Consider the following 18,835-nt stretch of genomic DNA (forward strand, 5'->3'; position numbering starts at 1 on the left):
TATATTATCTCTAATCCTCACAACACCCCTGCAAGGTAGCTATTATTATCTCCATGTTATAAACAAGCAAACCAAAGCTTCAAGATGTATAGTAAGCCACCCCAGGCTCAGAGATGAGGAGCGGTGAAGTTGATATTAGATCTCAGGTGCTTTCACCTGGCCCCCAAGTCTTCTACAACATTATATCAAGGTACTACCTTTAAAAATGAAATTTTGGGGGGGTTCAGTCAGTCGAGCCTCCTCAACTCTTGATTTGGGTCAGGTCGTGATCTCACGGTCGTGAGAAGTGGCCTGCCTCGGGCTCCTTGCTCAGCGATGTGGGGATCTGCTGGAGATTCCCTCTCTGCTCCTCTCCCCATGCTCTTTCTCTCTCTTTTAAAAATAAATAAGTAATTTTTTTTTTAGAAAATAAAATTTCAGTCAGATTTTTACTTAAGAGGAATTTTGAAGAAATGATAAAAAATATTTGAACATCTTAGTATTAAGTAGAATATACTTTTTTCTAAGTGTGTTTCTTTTTTAAATATTTTATTTATTTATTTGACAGAGTTTGAGATCACAAGTAGGCAGAGAGGCAAGCAGAGAGAAAGGAGGGGAAGCAGGCTCCCCACTGAGCAGAGAGCCCAATGCAGGGACCCTGAGATCATGACCTGAGCCTAAGGCAGATGCTTCACCCACTGAGCCACCCAGGCACCCCCTCTAAGCATGTTTCCATAGAGTGATTTTTACCACCTTTTATTTCTCTGTGCCACTGAAATCGTTTACTATTAATATGCTCAATCTATTTTTTATAGAGTTGGTGACATGAAATGAGGAATGATTATTTATTGAAAATGTTTTGCAGGATAGATCTACAGAGACCAAAATGCTCATTTTCAAGACTGTCACAGAAGAGAATGATAACAGCCTTGATACATAGCCATTACTGCTCATGTCACAAGTTAAACATGATGCTTTGAAAAATGTTTACGTAAGTTAATTTTCTATTTAACTAACTATCATAATGTAACTGGGTGCTCCAGAGAATATGCCTTTGATAATATTTCCAGTTTATGAAGATCTTTAATTTCTCTCTAATCACAAATTTTTCAGAAAAAAGTAGACAATTTGATTAATTATAAAAGAAAGGTTAGTATTTTACCTCTGATTGAAGATGGAATAGATTTCAGACCTTGAGAGTTGGCAGCATTTCAGAATAAATATTTTGAATATTTAAAGGAATTTTTTCCAATTCTTTTTTTTTTTTAAAGATTTTATTTATTTATTTGACAGAGAGAGATCACAAGTAGGCAGAGAGGCAGGCAGAGAGAGAGAGGAGGAGGCAGGCTCCCTGCTGAGCAGAGAGCCCGATGAGGGACTTGATCCCAGGACCCTGAGATCATGACCTGAGCCAAAGGCAGCGGCTTAACCCACTGAGCCACCCAGGCGCCCCCCAATTCTTATATAAGTAAAATTTCAATACACAAAACAGCAATCTGTAGGTACAATAAAGCAATATATTGTTTGATATCAAGTTCCAAATTTTAATAACTGCTGGACAGAATCCAAAAAGAAGAGCTGAGAACATATAGCTCAAGAATGCACTTCACCTTTGCAAATATTTGAAAGAAAGTAGCAACATATTAAAATATTATTGGAGCAAATATAAATTTCCCCTGGTAAATGTTCTTTATATGTGAGACACTATTTTTTATTGAGTAAATATTTGAAAATGACTTGGTTTAATAAAAAGAAATCTACAAACAGTAAAACAGGACTCTAGGTATGCATAATATTTCCATGATTTTAATCTCTCGAAGTATATTAGTCCATACATTCAGGACTGAAAAGAACAAAGAATGAACTCAAAAAAAAAAAAAATCTGGCAGTAACACTTTATGAGCTTTTTTGTTGGTTTCATGCATTTTTTTAACCTTCTCTATTTTTGTGTGAATTTCTTGAATTTATAGTGAAAATGCCAGCATATATCCAATCCTTATATATTTGTAGGGCTCTTATTGTTATTGTTGTTTTCCCAATATAACATATGTGCAACAGATCTGAGTTTGTGAATTAGTTATATTTTCAAAATGCTTTGAAATCCACAGAGTGGTAGAAAGTAGGAAAAGCATATTTTCATAGGACCTGAATTAGCCAGTTCTATCTAAAAATAGTAGAGTGCTGTATTCCAGAAGTTTAATTTATAAACAAAATAAATTAAATTAAAATGGCTATCATCTTTTATTAAGAATAGATCTAGATTCTACTAGAGGTCAAGTTGATCTGTGGTACCAAAGAAAGTTGTCAATTTTGTCCCAAGGACCAAAAGTATCTGCATAATTGAGTAGAATCTTTAAAAAGCATTTTCTAGGAAAGGAGATGGTATGGGAGCATATGGTATAGGTAAGAAGGGAAAGGGACAAAAAAAATGCATACCAGCGAGCCCACATTTATGAACTTGAATAGAGCTCAGGCATTCTGCTAACTAATATGAGCTATAGAAACGGCATACTGGATCACTGAGAATAGCCAAATATATATGATTCAGATGAGACTTTTCTTTCTTTTTTTTTTCTTTTTAAAGATTTTATTTATTTATTTGACAGAGAGATAGCGAGAGAGGGAATACAAGCAGGGGGGTTGGGAGAGGGAGAAGCAGGCTTCCCCTTGAGCAGGGAGCCCGATGTAGGGCTTGATCCCAGGACCCTGGGACCATGACCTGAGCCGAAGGCAGATACTCAATGGCTAAGCCACCCAGGTGCCCCCAGATGAGACTTTTCTTTTAGTACTCTTGTTACTAAATTGCCTGTGTGGGTTGGAATGTTAGTCCTAAAAATTTTAACCAGAAGTCACAGTTACTTTCAAAATCACTTTGCATCAATTCTTACAGTGACATGAAATTTTAACTGCAAATATACTGAAGGTTTGCAAAAGTTTTTAACCTTCAGTTAATCAGAACCAATGGAGAAAATGACTTATCTGTCTACCTTGAGTTTGTTTAAATTTCCAAGAAGAAGATTTAAATAACATATTTTAATTCAAATAATAACTATTCTAACATGGCATAGATAATAAAAGCGTTTCTTAAGATTTCCTAGATAGTTTCCTTCGTAACTCGGTTTAAACAACTATCTTCTGTCATAAAGAGGGCTGATGTTTCAGCTAACAACAACTGCTCATATAATTTTGGCAAAAACATACAATCATTGCTTACTGTGTACATTAGAAGCACCATAGGGCTTAATGTTAATTATAAGTATGGCATAATGTTGCCCGGCTGTCGGAATATATGCTATCACAGTACAGCATTCATTTATTTCTTTCATTTCTATTATTGCATTAGAATCTTTCACTTTATAGGGAGCAAGGCATGTCAGGGCCACCAGATAGAGATTTATTAACTGTATGCCAGAAATTAGAGAAATTGAGGAACCTGTCTTAGCCTGTGGAGATCTGGAAGACCAGATGTAACATTCAAGAGACAATGACAACTTGGATGAACAAAAAGAAATGCTGGAGACCTGGTGTCTCATCATCCCATTAGAAGCCAGCTTTCTCTTGCTCCCCACTCTAATGAGGCCAGTGTCTCATAAATAACTCATGCTTACACGCAGTTCTTACTTCTGCTCCTCCTCTAAAATCAAAATGTCCAAGAAAGAGGATCAGGATAGATTTTTTTACTCACCATCCAACGCAGAGCATTCTTACTGGTCAGAGTCTTCAAACCATGTCACCTCCCAGGTGTATCTATCTACATAATCAATAACCAAAGGGTCATTCTTGAACAACCTTGAGGTTATGGGCATATATTCAGGAGTGCGTCTATCAAGTTGAGAGTCTAGTAGGCAAAGATGGTGGCAACTCCAGGTGTGTGGTTCAGGGTGGCTTGCTCCCAGGAATATACTCTGCCCCGATGATGCTGCAACTGAGTATGTGTGTCACTACAACTGGCAGCCCCACAAAAATATGGACCCTTATCCTCTATTCTTGCATGCTGCATTAATATGACTAAATGATCTATCCTATTCATAGCATCTATTCTGAATTGTTGCCATTAGTGTAACTTTTTGGTTTTGGGCTTTTTGTTTTTTGGTTTTTGTTTTTTTAGAATTTACTTATTTGACAGACAGAGATCACAAGTAGGCAGAGCAGCAGGCAGAAAGAGAGAGGGAAGCAGGCTCCCTGCTGAGCAAAGAGCCTGACACAGGGCTCAATCCCAAGACCCCGGGATCATGACCTGAGCCGAAGGCAGAGGTTTTAACCCACTGAGCCACCCAGGCGCCCCAGTGTAACTTCAGTTTTAAGGAGGAGGTTGTGGTTGAATTTTTCAAAATCATTTGAAGGAATAATAGTTTAAGAACTACCTTTTATTTTTATACAGAAAATTTGTATCAAAATTTAACATAAGTATCTGACTTGGTTATAACTCCAATCTATCGAACTGAATAGTATCTTTGCTTCTACTTTATTTTCTTTATGAGTAGAGGAACAAGCTAATTCATTGTTTTTGCTATTACTTACATTAGGGTTCATTCTTGGTGTTGTAATCCTATGGGTTTGGACAAATGTATAGAGACACATATGTACAATTATAACATCATACATTTTCTCGGCCCTAAAAATTATCTGTGCTTCACCTGTTCATCCCTACGCCCCCCACCCCACCGCTCCCAGGCCCCAGCAACCACTGGTCATTTTACTGTCTCCATAGTTTTGCATTTTCTAGAATGTCATACAGTTGGATTTGTAGAGGATACAGTCTCTTTAGATTGGCTTCTTTCACTTAGTAAATTGTATTTAATTTTATTCCATTTATTTTTATATGATGGTGTTGAATAAAGGCAATTCCACAGCAGGATATTGTGCAATGCTATATGAGAAATACTGAGAAATAGAATTTATTATGATGTTCATGTGAAATTTTTAATAAAAGCCCTAAATAATAAATGTCATAAATGGCATCTAAGCAGGACACAAAATGAACTCAAAGGGCATCTCACTGTTTTGTACAAACACCAAAAAGTTAATTTGCTCAACTGCTTCAGAAATACAGAAAGTCTGTCATACAACCAAAGGTGTCACAAAATGGCTTTGTTATCTGATTGCCAGAAATAAAAATATTTCTAGTGATATTTATGCAAATTTATCAACATTTCTTTCTTTTATCAAAGCATCATTATTGTTCTGTGATTCCAAAAGGAAAAAGTGAATACTTCTATGCTATAATGCCAATTACCAGAACACTTCCCTACTGATAATGTAGATTGTCATGGGCTTATGCTACAATCTACTTACGTTTCCTTCTCTTCCTATAATGATTTATTTTTAAAGAGGAATAAGACATGCCACTTATAGAAATCCTACATGAAGAAATTAAAATAATACATGTGAGGTTTCTTAAAAAGATCTCAGCTTGTGCTGTAGACAGTAAAATACACTTTAAGTAAAATAGAACATTGAATATGAGGTAAATGGATGGTAAGTGCTATTGTTCGTGACAAATTAGTTCTTAGAAGCGTGAACTCTCACAATTTGTATTACTAAAAGTCATGAGAACAGTATCTAAATGTCTATTCCTCAGCAGCTATAAAAACAATTGACAAGATAAAATGTTAAAACTCACACGCCTTTCCATTTGTTTATCAAGGCAATAATGTCCCATAAAGTCCCTCACCATGCCATTCATCAAGTATCTCTACATAGAGAGATCCTGACAATGCTAAGAACTTAGGAAAAGGAGACAATTTAACACAGATAAAATGTATTATGGAGGTGGAATTTGATGCTAAAAAGTAGGCTTAACTTGAGAATCTCTAATTTTTATTAGCAATAGAAATTGCTGTCAAAATAGAGGACCTTTGGACCTTTTGATTCAAACTCTTAAATTAACTATAGCAGAACATAGAATATCTATAGTCATTCACTTTATGACAAATGTGAAGCAGTGAGAATTCTTCAACATTCCTGTAAATATGTGGGATTAGTATGATTTCCATGTGGGCAAAATGAATCTTGAGCCCTCTACTTGATACTCCATCAAGTGATTCTGAAATCTGACTGGAAAGTTTTGACAAGATAAGGATTCCTGGACCTCCACCTCAAACTCAATTCAAAATTTGAGAAGTGAGGTACAAAAATACCTATTTTCAAAGTTTCAGTGTAATTTTTTCATGAAGTTGGTACATTAGTAAGAAAAATAGGCTTTAGAGAAAAATTGATTTTAGCATCTAAGAACTAAATCCACTTATTGTGTTCCCTTGAAAGAGCTCTATGTTATCGTACATGTTTCTCTTCTCTTTTGAGCTTTCTCTTAATTATTTCTGTATGATCATTTCCAATCTGGAGATTATTCTTCTTAATAAAAAGGATGAAAAGAGTAATTCAATTATTTTTTTTCTTTTGTTTATTCAAAAATGATTTTTGACCAGCTACTGTGTTCCAGACATTCAGGTCTTGGGGCATATTTATTTAAAAAAAAATAATAAAAATAAAAGATAATTTAATCTTATTAGTCATTTGGAATTTGTTATTTAATTTTATGATGTTAGTGGTTAAAAGTACAATGTAAGAATGTGAATATAAATTCACAGAAATGAGTCTGTAATTAATTAGCTCTAGGACTTGTAATACTGAGTGTCAAATACAGACCAAGGCATTCCTAGTTTTCCTTAAATAATTCTGTAAACCTCCGACTTCACTTATAAAATCTTGCTGGAATATAAAGATAGCCTTAATGGTTAATTTATTTTTATAAGGATTTTTTTAAGACTTTAAAAATTTATTTGAGGGAGAGTGAGAACACAAGTGGGTAGTGAGGGGGGGGATACAGAGGGAGAAGGAGAAGGAGAATCTCTATTGAGCAGGGACCCCAAACCTGGGGCTGGATTCCAGGACCCCAGGATCATGACGTGAGCCGAACACAGATGCTTAACTGACTGAAACACCTGAGCACCCTAATGGTTAATTTTAAAAATATTAAAAGTACAAACATTTGTTCCCACTAACATTTATAATTTAAACTACTGACAATGGATACTATCTCTCAAACAAATGTTAAGAAGAATTCTTTTTCCAGAAATTTTAAACTGGCAGGAAATACTACTTAACATGTCATACTCTTGCTTAATAAAATGCCACAAAAAACAGGACTATAATGCAAAATCAAAGAGTAGATTTTGAGTAAGTTTTGAAAAAAAAAGTGACAGTTTAATTAGATATCTTAGCATCCCACTTTCAAGCCCAAGCTGTTTAGTTGCTTAGAATAACTGGAAAAGGGAAAGCAAGGCTAAAGATGGTATTTCATTTCTCACTATATGTCATTGTAATGTAAAGATGAAAATATAAAAACTGGCATCCAACTGTCTGGATTTAAATTCCTAGCTGTGTGACTTTAGGCAAATTTATTTAACCTCTGTGCCTCACTTTCCTCATCTATACAATGGGAACTTGAGAGTACTCAACCCCCTAAGCTTGTTTTGAGAATTAGAGTGAACAGATGAAACTGGATTAATTAGCATCCAATACGTACATACTTAGCACCCAATAAATTTTAGCCAAATTATTATTGTCATGATTATTATTTTCTCTGGATCCAAAAATGGTTGGGAAGATTTAGTTGTTTAGCAAAAACAAATTTTGTTAGCTGTTATTTAATAGGCTGATTTTTTAAAATTTAGATATTATATATTGCTTATATTGCTTTTTCTTTGTTATCCTATGAAAACAATCATATATGTTAATCAGGTGATGAATTCCATTTTAAAGTCATTGGAGAAATTAATTTCTCAAGGTACTTTGGAACTCTCCTAAAGGTCTTTAAAACTAGCCAGAAAGAAAACAAATTTGGGTAGACTAAAACCCAAACATTTCAGAGTTACAGAGACTACATAAAAATATCACTGTACAAGCGCATCAGAGGCATGAAGTTTAAGGGCACATAAAGTCCACAGTATGAAAACGCTTGCCACCTACAACATTAGTGTTGGTGTCATGGGGAAGTCCACCCTCCACCTTCAAAACCAGGAATTTTGCCAAGACATTCCATTAGCCACAAATGTAAGCAAAGACAGCACATAGAGCGGGACATTTTAGTGCAGCTTTCTAACCCTCAGACAAAACAACACATACCTACATTTCATGAGCCCAGGGAACTAAACACACAAAAAGCATTCACTTCCTTTCTAATCTTTTGCCAAAGTACAAAAATTTAATTGGATTTTAGGAGGATATTTAAATAATTACTATTAAAAATTTAAACTATTGACTTAAAGTTATTCATATTTATTATTAAGAACATTTTTAAAATGCATATACAAATGTAAGAAAAGCAAAACTCAGCTGCACTTGCACAACCCAAAGATAAATAGTTGTTTGTGCACTAACCCACCTCCACACTACCCTTTCCCTCATGCCCCCGCTACTGCCCCCAGGCATTTGTTCACACAATAAGACTCCATACCCTGACTACCATTAATTAAGTCTTCGTGGGTTCTTGGTTAATCACAACCTCTTTAGAAGGAACATGAAAATAAGAAATTTCAGACCATATGCTATATCCATCTTTCTTATTCCTTTCATCAAGATTTAATTTGAAGTAAATTTTTAATTTTTGAAAGTTTCCATCTTTTACTAAAATATTTTTCTGAAAATCTCTAGCTTTATTTACATTTGTTGCTGTAAAAGTCTTGTTAACAGGGGCGCCTGGGTGGCTCAGTCATTAAGCATCTGCCTTCAGCTCAGGTCATGATTCCAGGGTCCTGGGATCAAGCTCCGCATCAGGCTCCCTGCTCAGCGGGGAGCCTGCTTCTCCCTCTGCCTGCTGCTTCCCCTGTTTGTGCCCTCTCTATCTTCCCCTGCTTTCAAATAAATAAATAAAATATTCTTTAAAAAAAAGTCTTGTTAACATAAATTGTTGAAGAACAATAAATTGATTTTTTTTAATTATCCTACAGGTTTCAAAATTTGCCCCTTGTAGTACAATTCAAATTAATTAAAAATGATATTTACTTAGAGTACACTAGATCTACTTGAGTCCGAAGTCACATATTTTACTCCTATACAGTCCTCCTTAAAAAAGCGGAAAAACTTGATTCAGATCCAAAGTATCTAAGTCTCTAGTCCTAAGTTCATTTTATACCAATTACTATAAATAAATATATGGTTCTGAAGGAAAATAAATGGAAGATATTAGTTTGTATACCTACATGAAATCACACGTTTTGTCAGGTATGAAACAATGCATTTTTAACATAAAATTAAAAAGTTCAAATCATAGCCTATTGTGATTAAAACACATTTCCATTGCACAGCAAGGGGTCCTTTTCTTTAAATACAAAAAGAATCAGTTGTCCAATCAAAATTTTAACTTTCCAAAGAAAATTAAACAATGTTTTACACAAGAAGAGCAAAATAACATTTCTTACATTATACATAAATTGCTTGTTGCTTATGTATGAAGCTATTTCTTACGGTTTGACTAAAATACACTTATCACTTAGAGAAATTCATGTTCTCTGTGTAGTCTTCTTTCTGTAGTTGTTGGTTTTGCTACAGCTGCTAATTTGAGTTCATGATAGTTATTTTCTATAAACAATTTTTTTAGATAGATGTTTCAGGGGTTATTCAGTATTTTGATTATAGTAAAATATTATTAAACCAACATAAAGCACAATTTGACCTTTGTATATCACAGATTTTAAGTATTTGGGAGCCCTCACCCCATTTGTTAAATAATCTTAGCTAAAAGGCTTAGCTAAAAAGCAAAATTGAATTTGCTATTTAATTTTTTCCACAAACAGATCATGTTAACTTCATTAATATCCAAAATTATAGGTGACAACCATGTTGTCTACCTGACACTAAAATTTAAATATTTCAATGTATTTGAAAAGAAAACACAAAATTTCGAACTGTTATAGAGAGGTATTTTCTGGGGGCGCCTGGGTGGCTCAGTGGGTTAAGCCTCTGCCTTCGGCTCAGGTCATGATCTCAGAGTCTTGGGATGGAGCCGTGCATCAGGCTCTCTGCTCAGCAGGAAGCCTGCTTCCCCCTCTATCTCTGCCTGCTGCTCTGCCTACTTGTGATCTATCTCTCATTCTCTGTCAAATAAATAAAGAAAATCTTTATTTAAAAAAAAAAAAAGGTGTTTTCTGCCCTTTTCCCCCCATCACCCAACCTATTTTTTAAAGGATTAAGTTTTTCCTTGTCTTGAATTTTTCCTTGATTTATTGAGGCTGGGAAAAGAAAATGAGTTTTGCCTGGCTCAGAGCCTTTGACAGTTATGTGCTTCACGAGCAGGTGAGCTTTACCTGACTGCACCTTCTACCCAACAATTACAGGAGTAAAGGACCCAAGTGTTTCTTCATCAGGCAGATGCGAAGGCCCATCCTTCTCTGTTTGGGCTAACAGGCCAAGTAAGTATGAAGCAATATAGTAATTCCTTTCATAGTTTTCTGTTAAATGGAAATTAAAATTCCTGTTAAAATTCCTTTCATAGTTTTCTGCTCGCAATTTAACTTTTTTTGTTGTTATTGTTTTTGTTTTGCAGTATCGTTTTGGATGAGATTTCCCAAAGGACAAATGTGAGGGAAGTGTTACCGCCCAGAGAGTGGTCACAGACCCAAGGCAAATTTCATTTGTTGAAATAGTTCTCAGTTGATATCAGGCACAAAGAGAAAATAATATTGTTATTCTATCTGCAGACTTCAACATAAATTTCTGTTGCTATTCAGTGTTGTCTCACATAACTACTTTTTAAAAGAATGCACCATTCTAGTAAAAATATTTACTTTAAGATCTTTTCAGTATTTCTTGTGTAATGTCATTACATTTTAGAGTTGGACAGACTGTCAAGACACAGTTCTTTGGTCACTTTCATGCCATTTCATATTAACTATCATCTCCAAGGAAATGTGCTTCTGGGAATTTTCTGTCCTGGCAAAAATGGTATAGATTTAAAATGCAAAAAGATAAGACATTTTGCAGTAGCAATATGGAACATCTTATGAATGTGAGAGAGGAGCGTATTCTAAGGGACTGGTGATGAAAGGTACAAAAATAGATACAATTTCCCCACTCTTGGGATTCATAATACTGACTTCATTTAACTCATCGTTTCCTAAACTTACCCAGCCATTGAACAAACCCCCCTGCAATTCTATAAAGCAAAAATTAACAGCCCCTTGAATTTTTATTTCGGTGAATACTCTCTGGAAAATATTTGGTGACTTGAATCTGTATTAAAATGGTCTACTTGTAAAATAGATTTCTGTAGAGAGTGAAAGACCTAAAGCAGCTTTGTAGAGGGAGTAGAACTATTTAAAGCTGCAAGGACTTTGCTTTCCCAAGACCTTTTAATGAAATATCCACTTTGATTGAGGCTTCAAGAACTTTCACACAATTGTGAGTCTAACTTCTACTCACAATAATTTTATGCCCACGTTCCAACAATAACTATTCTCGCTCCTGAGGAAATAATAAAATAAGCTAGCAAGAGTAAGCATAACATCCCACTTTATACTGGGTTGAATCATGTCTTGGTTGAATGGGTTTTGGGGGGAGTTAGGACCTGGTTTTTTTTTTTTTCCCACCAGAACGTTCTCATTATAAAATATGGTATTTTGTTCAAATCACAAGTCCTTGTTCTTTGTGAACAAGATGTTGCACTTGATTGTAGGACATAGAAAAGCAAAGTATTCAACAAAATGGAAAAAATAATCACCTTTCGTGAAATCAGTTTGTTTAAAAGACTGTTGCTGAAGAAGCCGTTGCAAATTATTTTCTGAGTGCTTTTTGGTGAACATTTTTAGACTTACAAAATGGAAATTATTTTCAACTTTCTATCATAGTCTTGATCAGAGTGGATTCTAAATATACTTAATGATTAAGTAAGGTCAATTGTAAAGATGACTTAATAGAGGGAAATGTTTTCAAGGAAAATAAGATTAAAAACACTGGTATACATAACAGTATTATAATATTGTAATATTAGTATACCATGAGCCTAAAATTGCACATAAATATAAAACTCTTACATTTGATAAGCTATACATATCTTTCAGGATACTTTAAGTTTCAGACTTCATAGTTGGGTACAAATAATTTTTAACTTCATTTAAATCATTTGCTTTTTTATACTTTATCTTAGATATAAAAGATAACCAGATAATGTAAGGAACACAGATTTTTAAATCATGTGAAATATTTTCTAGTTTATTGCTGAATAAAAACCAAAAATTAGAAATAGTCAAAACAAGCTTATAACAAGACATGATGTGTATGTAGAATTGAAATGCTGATATATGTTTTAGAAAAAAAGTCTAACTGGTGTGAGGTGATAGACTTTTACAGACCTGTACCCCTGGGGATAAAAATATATGTTTATAAAAAATAAAAAATTAATTAAAAAAAAAAAAGAAAAAAAGTCTAAATATCAACACTGAAAACCACAAATTTCACATGAAATTATTGTGCTTAGTAAGTTTGACTTTGGAATGTGAAATCAGAGGTTTCAAAGTTGTAATCTCACAACATTAATGCTGAAAACAATGATGGTTAAACATCTTTACTGTGGGAGGCCTGGGTGGCTCAGTCAGTTAGCAGCTGCCTTTGGCTCAGGTTATGATGGCAGGGTCCTGGGATTGAATCCAACATCAGACTCCTTTTTCAGCGAGGGGCCTGCTTCTCCCTCTGTCTGCTCTGCCTGCTGCTCTCCCTACTTGTGCTCTCTCTCTCCCTGACAAATAAATATATTTTTTTAAATAAGCATCTTTATTGGATCTTGAGTTTTCATTTAGAGAGAAAAATCTCACATGAATTAGGTTTGAATACAAAATATCCAAGGGAAGTTTAAAGAAATGTATATTATGAAATATAGTTGAAGTTCAACATGAGTCATAAATTTGCTTTGCAAAGCCAGTCAAGTAATTAAACATGTAAAGTAAAAACATGAGGGATACAGACCTTGATAAACTCAGGAAAGCATGACTGGCCTTGAGGGGTCATGGATTATTTTGTTTTGGACCCCTGGCCAATTGTTTCCTTACAGGAAATTAGAGCTTTTGTTGCCAGAATTTTGACTTTTCAAAATACTCTAAAAATCTAGAATAATATTTATAATCTCCTGTTGTTAAAATGTTGGCATTAGATGGTTGCCTACCCAAAACCCATTCTCCCCTTTCTGCTTCCTAATAGACCATTGAATATCATTCAGAAATCCATCGTTTCCAGGTGCCTGGATGGCTCAGTTGTTAAGCAGCTGCCTTTGGCTCAGGTTGTGATCCCAGAGTTAGGATCCTTCTCCCTGCTCAGCCAGAAGCCTGCTTCTCCCTCTCCCACTCCCGCTGCTTGTGTTCCCTCTCTCACTGTGTGCTCTCCCTGTCAAATAAATAAATAAATAATCTTAAAAAAAAAAAAAAAAAGAAATCTATCTTTTCTACCTCCCTCCACCTTGTACCCTCCAATACACACACACACACACTCACACTCACACTCTTATTGCCCAAGTGTCTTGGAAAAGCTGAATTTCTGCTCCTGATCTGAGATTTGGTTAGCTTAAGTGTTAATTTCATTCCATTCCCAGGCAGAAATCCAATATCACATAAAATATCGTAAAAAAATTATTGGCAGTTCTAACCAGCTGCGTAAAAATTAAATTAATTATAAAATATCAGGAATTTGATGTGATCTTTGAGCCACTGGCCAACTGACTTAAATCCTCTCTATTTCTTGATATTCTTTTCTGTGAGATAGTATTTTTCCCTATTATTTGGGCCAATTTGAAAAATGTTTCTGTTGCTTTTACCTAAAATTATCAAAATGATTCAGCAACAGATTAAAAAACAATAGACAGAACAAGTAAGGACCAAACCTAATCTGTAGGTCATATAGTTAAGATGTATATATATATATGTATATATATATATATATATAGGCAGGCCATGAGTTCATGTATATGAAATAACATCTTGGAGAAAATTACTTGTTCTCCTTAAAAATTCCAAGAACAGGGGTGCCTGGTTTTCTCAGCCTGTTGAGTTCCTGACTCTTGATTTCGGCTCAGGTCATGATCTCAGGCTTCTGAGAGTGAGCCCTCACAGGGCTCTGAGCTGGGCATGGAGCCTGCTGAAGATTTTCTCTCTCCATCACCTCTCCTTCAATTCCTCTCCGACCACTCCCCCCCCCCACCAAATCTAAGAAAAACAACAAAAGTGAAAATGAACTTAAACTGCCCATTTCTCAGAATGGTTACTTTCCAATGCTATTTATCTTAGAACTTATTTAAATCCAAGGATCTTGAGATTCAGGAAGTAACTAATAAGAAAAGCTATTGCTTCCCTGAGGGAAAATTATGGATGTCTATTTATCAGTCATGATTTGGGTACCATTTAAGCTAAAAGTAGTTTAATAACATGACTGTTTGGGTCTCCTAAAGTTCTCTTGTTCTATATTATCTCAATGTTTGTGTTTTTTTCTATATTATCTTTAATAAGAATAACCCGCAGATTGTTCATATTGGAATCCCTCCCACAACCCATAATTCAGGCTCTTTTAAATTTTTGTGGAAATTGGTAGGAAGTTTTCAACAGTATAAAATTCTAAAATTTATGTACATACTAATGCCAGAAACTGAAGGATTTAAATTTGATTGCAGAGGAGATGAAACAAAGGAAAAAATTACTGTAAAGTATCTCCATTTCTTCATCTTTTATATATAAAGGATCAACAAATAATTTCTTACATTAAGCAGATGTTAGAAAGATCAATATAAAAAAAACTTATGAGAAACTTAGAACACATTAAAACTCAGATACTTATGAATGTTTTGCTTAATCTATGACTATAGAAAGGACCTCTACGTTTTTAAAAAATTCAAGGACCTTTAATTTTAATGTTATTTAACAAAGAGAATGAAAGAGAGAGAATACAAGGACCCCATCAGCTAGTACGCACTTGGCACATAAAAGAGTTAGATCTTCGGCAAAAGCATAGACGAGCTAATGAAATCAATGAATGATAAAAGTAGAGCATATGCAGCAGGAATTTTCCCTCACAATAGAATCAGCTATTTAATGATCAGTTAGTAATAAGATCTCATAATCTAAACAATAGATACTTTCACTTCTGCAAAAAAAAATATTAGATTACTATTCTGATAAACAGAATAATGCCCCCCACCAAGGTGTCCATCCTAGATCCTAGAACTTATGATTATGCTGTCTTATATGGCAAACAGGAATTTGATTATGAAGACCTTAAAATAGGAGGATTATCCTGGATTATCTGGGAGGTTCCAATCGAATCACATGATTCCTTAAAATCAATGGATTTTTAATGTCTATTCTTTCCTCCCAGAGAGGGAGATGTGAATCCTTACTATGGTCAGAGAGCTAATGTTGCTGATTTTGAAGAGGAAGGAAGAAAGCCACAAACCCAGGAATCTGGACAACTGATAAAAGATGGAAAAAGCAAGGAAAGGGATTTTTCTTCCAAAATCTCTAAAAGGAAATGCAGCTTAGCCTATACTTTAATTTTAGGCTAGAGAGATCCTATGGAATTGAGGGATAATAAAGTTGTATTGTTTTAAACCCTAAATTTATGGTACTCTGTTAGAGCAACTATAGAAAATTAATATAGCTATTTTATTAAACTTGTATTCAAGAAAAGGAGAAAATTTGAGAACCCACCAAAGTAAGTAAAAATGCTTTAAAACGTGTATGGATAATGATTTTTATTCAAGGAGGATTTATGTGCATCTGTTGTATCTATACCAAATAAAAGTACCATGTCACATTCATTCACGTTTTGGCCACAGTGCCATCCACCTGTTGGCCACATTCTTTAAACTAAAGTGATGTCTCTTAGGCTCATTAAATGCACTATGTTTATAAATTCCTGACTAAACTGATCAAACTCTGAAAAATTTACCATCGTCACTTGATAGAAATTGTATAATAAAATGAGCCCAGAAAAGGTCATCCTATTTGATCTCTGCAATAGTTACTGACTTGCCAAACAATAGAAAGGAATTCCTTGACAATCATTTACCATGAGGGCCTCATTTCAGTTACACAGTTTAGGTACTTTTCAGAGTGAAGGAGAAGATAGAAAAATACCTTTATGTACATAAAGTACCATAAGGTAAACTTTGAGTAATGCAATTGTAGAGCCTTCTTACAGGAAATTCTCCTAATGGAGATTGTCCTGGTAAGTTGAGAAATAATTTTAAAAGCACAAATTTTACAATATCCAAAATTATAAAAGACATTTTGTTTCCCAAATGTGTTGGATGGAATGGACTGTGAGAAAGAGCCATAAACTATTGCTAGGAATTAACACTGAAGCTTTATGATGTTTCCTTTGTGTTTCAGATAAAATTTCCCTTGTGTCTATAAATTGCATTTAATGATCAGGAGCTGAAGTAAAAGAAGCAAAAATCTTACAGAGCGCCCACAACTAATGGTATACAAATTTTTTCAAGGCTAGGTTACCATAATCTATCTAAGTTATCACAGAATTAGAATATAGGGGCTCCTGAGTGGCTCAGTGGGTTAAGCATCTGCCTTTGGCTCAAGTCATTATCCAGGGGTCCTGGGATGGAGCAACTAGTTGACCATTTTGCTAAACAGGGAGTCTGCTTCTCCCTCTCCCTCCGACCTTTCCCCCTGCTCTGCTTTCACTCATACTCTCTGTCTCTCTTAAATGAATTTTTGAAAAAGATCAATCAAGGTCTAGTCAGGATACTGAAACACATCTGTTACTTTAACAGAGAGAGAATTTAATATAAAGAATGGTTAATTGGGCATTATCAGAAAACAAAAGGCAAAAGGAAAACACAATGGTTTCACTTCTTTCTAGCAGAAAGAAGTTAGTCTGAGGGAACAGAAGGGAGAGTTTGCAGTTGTTTTTTTTTTTTTTAAGATTTATATGTTTATTTGAAACAGAGAGAGCGAGCAGGGAAGGGGCAGAAGGGGAGAATCTCAAGCAGATTCCCCACTGAGCGCAGAGTCCGAGACAGGGTTTGATCTCACAACACTAAGATCATGACCTGAACCAAAACCAAGAGTCAGATGCTCCACTGACTGAGCCACCCAGGCAACCCGAGGTTTTAATTTTAAAATGTAAGTGTGCTTGGATAAGAGACAGAAGAAAGCTGGGATTCAGATCTCTGAGGAGAAGGTGCTGCTTGGTTCCTCTCAGTGCCTCAGAAACTGAGAAAGGAAGCCTCTAAGCTAGAACCAGACATCTGAGGAGAAAGCACCAAAATCAATGCTGACATCTTCAAGAGGCATAATGAGCTGGCACGAGGGTCTGGGAGAAAAAGCAAACGAATTAGCTGCTGCTGCTGGAACGGAATGTTACTCTGGCTTCAGGACATGCTAAGGGAAATAAGCCAGTCTCAGAAAAGCAAATAATTTCATGATTCCGCTTATCAGTCAAAGTCAGAGATGAGAGAGTATAATAGTGGTTGCAAGGGTTAGGGCTTGGGAGAAATGGGAGTTGTTCAGTAGATATACGCTTCCAGCCCCACATTGGGCTCCATGCTAGGCGTGATGTCTTTAAAAAAAAAAAAAGAAAAGAAAAGAAAAGAAAAAAGGAGAAGACATCAGTGGATCTTGACTGCAGCTGTGATTACGGTACTGGTTTTCATGGTGACTTTCCATTTCCTTGTCTCCGTCTGCTTGTGCTGCCATAGCAAAATACCATAGGCCAGGTGGCTTAGAAAATACGATTGCATTTTCTCACAGTTCTGGAAGTTAGAAATCCAAGATCTAGGTGCCAGCAGTTTGTTCCTGTGTCCTCACATGATCTCTTCTCTGTGTGAGCATGGAGAGACACATCTCTGGCATCTATTCCTCTTCTAATAAGGACACCAGTCCTTATTATTAGACCAGGTTAGGGCCCCATTTTTATGACCCCATATAACCTTACTTACTTCCTAAAGACTATCTCCAAATATAGTCACACTAGAAGTTAAGGTTTCAACATAGAAATTTTAGGGGGACACAATTAAGACCATGACACTCTCATTTGCTGTACATATATTCGTTGTAATGTATTATAAGGAAGATTTGTCCCTTCTTGCATTTGTGCATTTAAATATTTTTGTATGTCATTATGGAATCAAGGCATTTATTTAGTCCTTTTTATATTCTTGTATATTATTCTTGGAGTTATAATGCCACTGTTATTTTGTAACCCAAATATTTCTAGCTTTGGCAGTTGGAAGCTCTAACTTCATTTTTTAAAAAATTTTAGATATAGGTATGTTATATGTATATGTATAAATGTATATATATAACTATAATTCAAAACTGTTAGCAGAATGTTTATGCCTCAGTATGTACTCAAGTGATTCAACAAAATTTCTTTATTTATACATTTATAGACATTTGTTTATTTATTTAATAATTATCTTTAGAGGGCACCTGGGTGGTTCAGTTATTAAGTGTCTGCCTTCAGCTCACGTCATTATCTGAGGGTCCTGGGATCGAGCCCTGCATTGGGTTTCCTGCTCAGTGGGAAGCCTGCTTCTCTCTCTGCTGCTTCCCCTGCTTGTGTTCCCTCTCTTGCTGGGTCTCTCTGTGTCAAATAAATAAATAAAATCTTTTTAAAAAAATCATCTCTAGAAAGGTTTTATCTCTGTTATATTAATAGAGATTATTTTTATCACTATTACGTCTACAGAAAAATATGAAATTAGACAGCTTTTCTTTGATTTCTAAATCTGTCCATCCTCTGTCAATTTTTTCATTTTCACTCTGATTTCAGGGTGTATGCCTAGAATTTGTCTTCTACATAAGTGATTATATTGTGTCAAATCAATTTTATTGTTAATGTAGATTTTAAATATGATATT

At 35.0% G+C, this 18,835-nt stretch overlaps 1 long non-coding RNA gene across 2 annotated transcripts; it reads left to right on the forward strand.

Moving 5' to 3' along the window:
- Positions 1–21: 21 nt before the first annotated feature.
- On the forward strand, positions 22–16,419 carry LOC116597253. Of its 2 annotated transcripts, none has more exons than XR_004288525.1 (3): positions 22–190; positions 845–970; positions 16,347–16,419. It is a non-coding gene; the product is annotated as an uncharacterized LOC116597253 (long non-coding RNA). The 2 variants fall into 2 exon arrangements; XR_004288524.1 differs by lacking the exon at positions 16,347–16,419 and adding an exon at positions 13,171–13,251.
- Positions 16,420–18,835: the final 2,416 nt, after the last annotated feature.

The sequence above is a fragment of the Mustela erminea genome, chromosome 8 (assembly GCF_009829155.1).
Source record: "Mustela erminea isolate mMusErm1 chromosome 8, mMusErm1.Pri, whole genome shotgun sequence".
Lineage (NCBI taxonomy): Eukaryota > Metazoa > Chordata > Mammalia > Carnivora > Mustelidae > Mustela > Mustela erminea.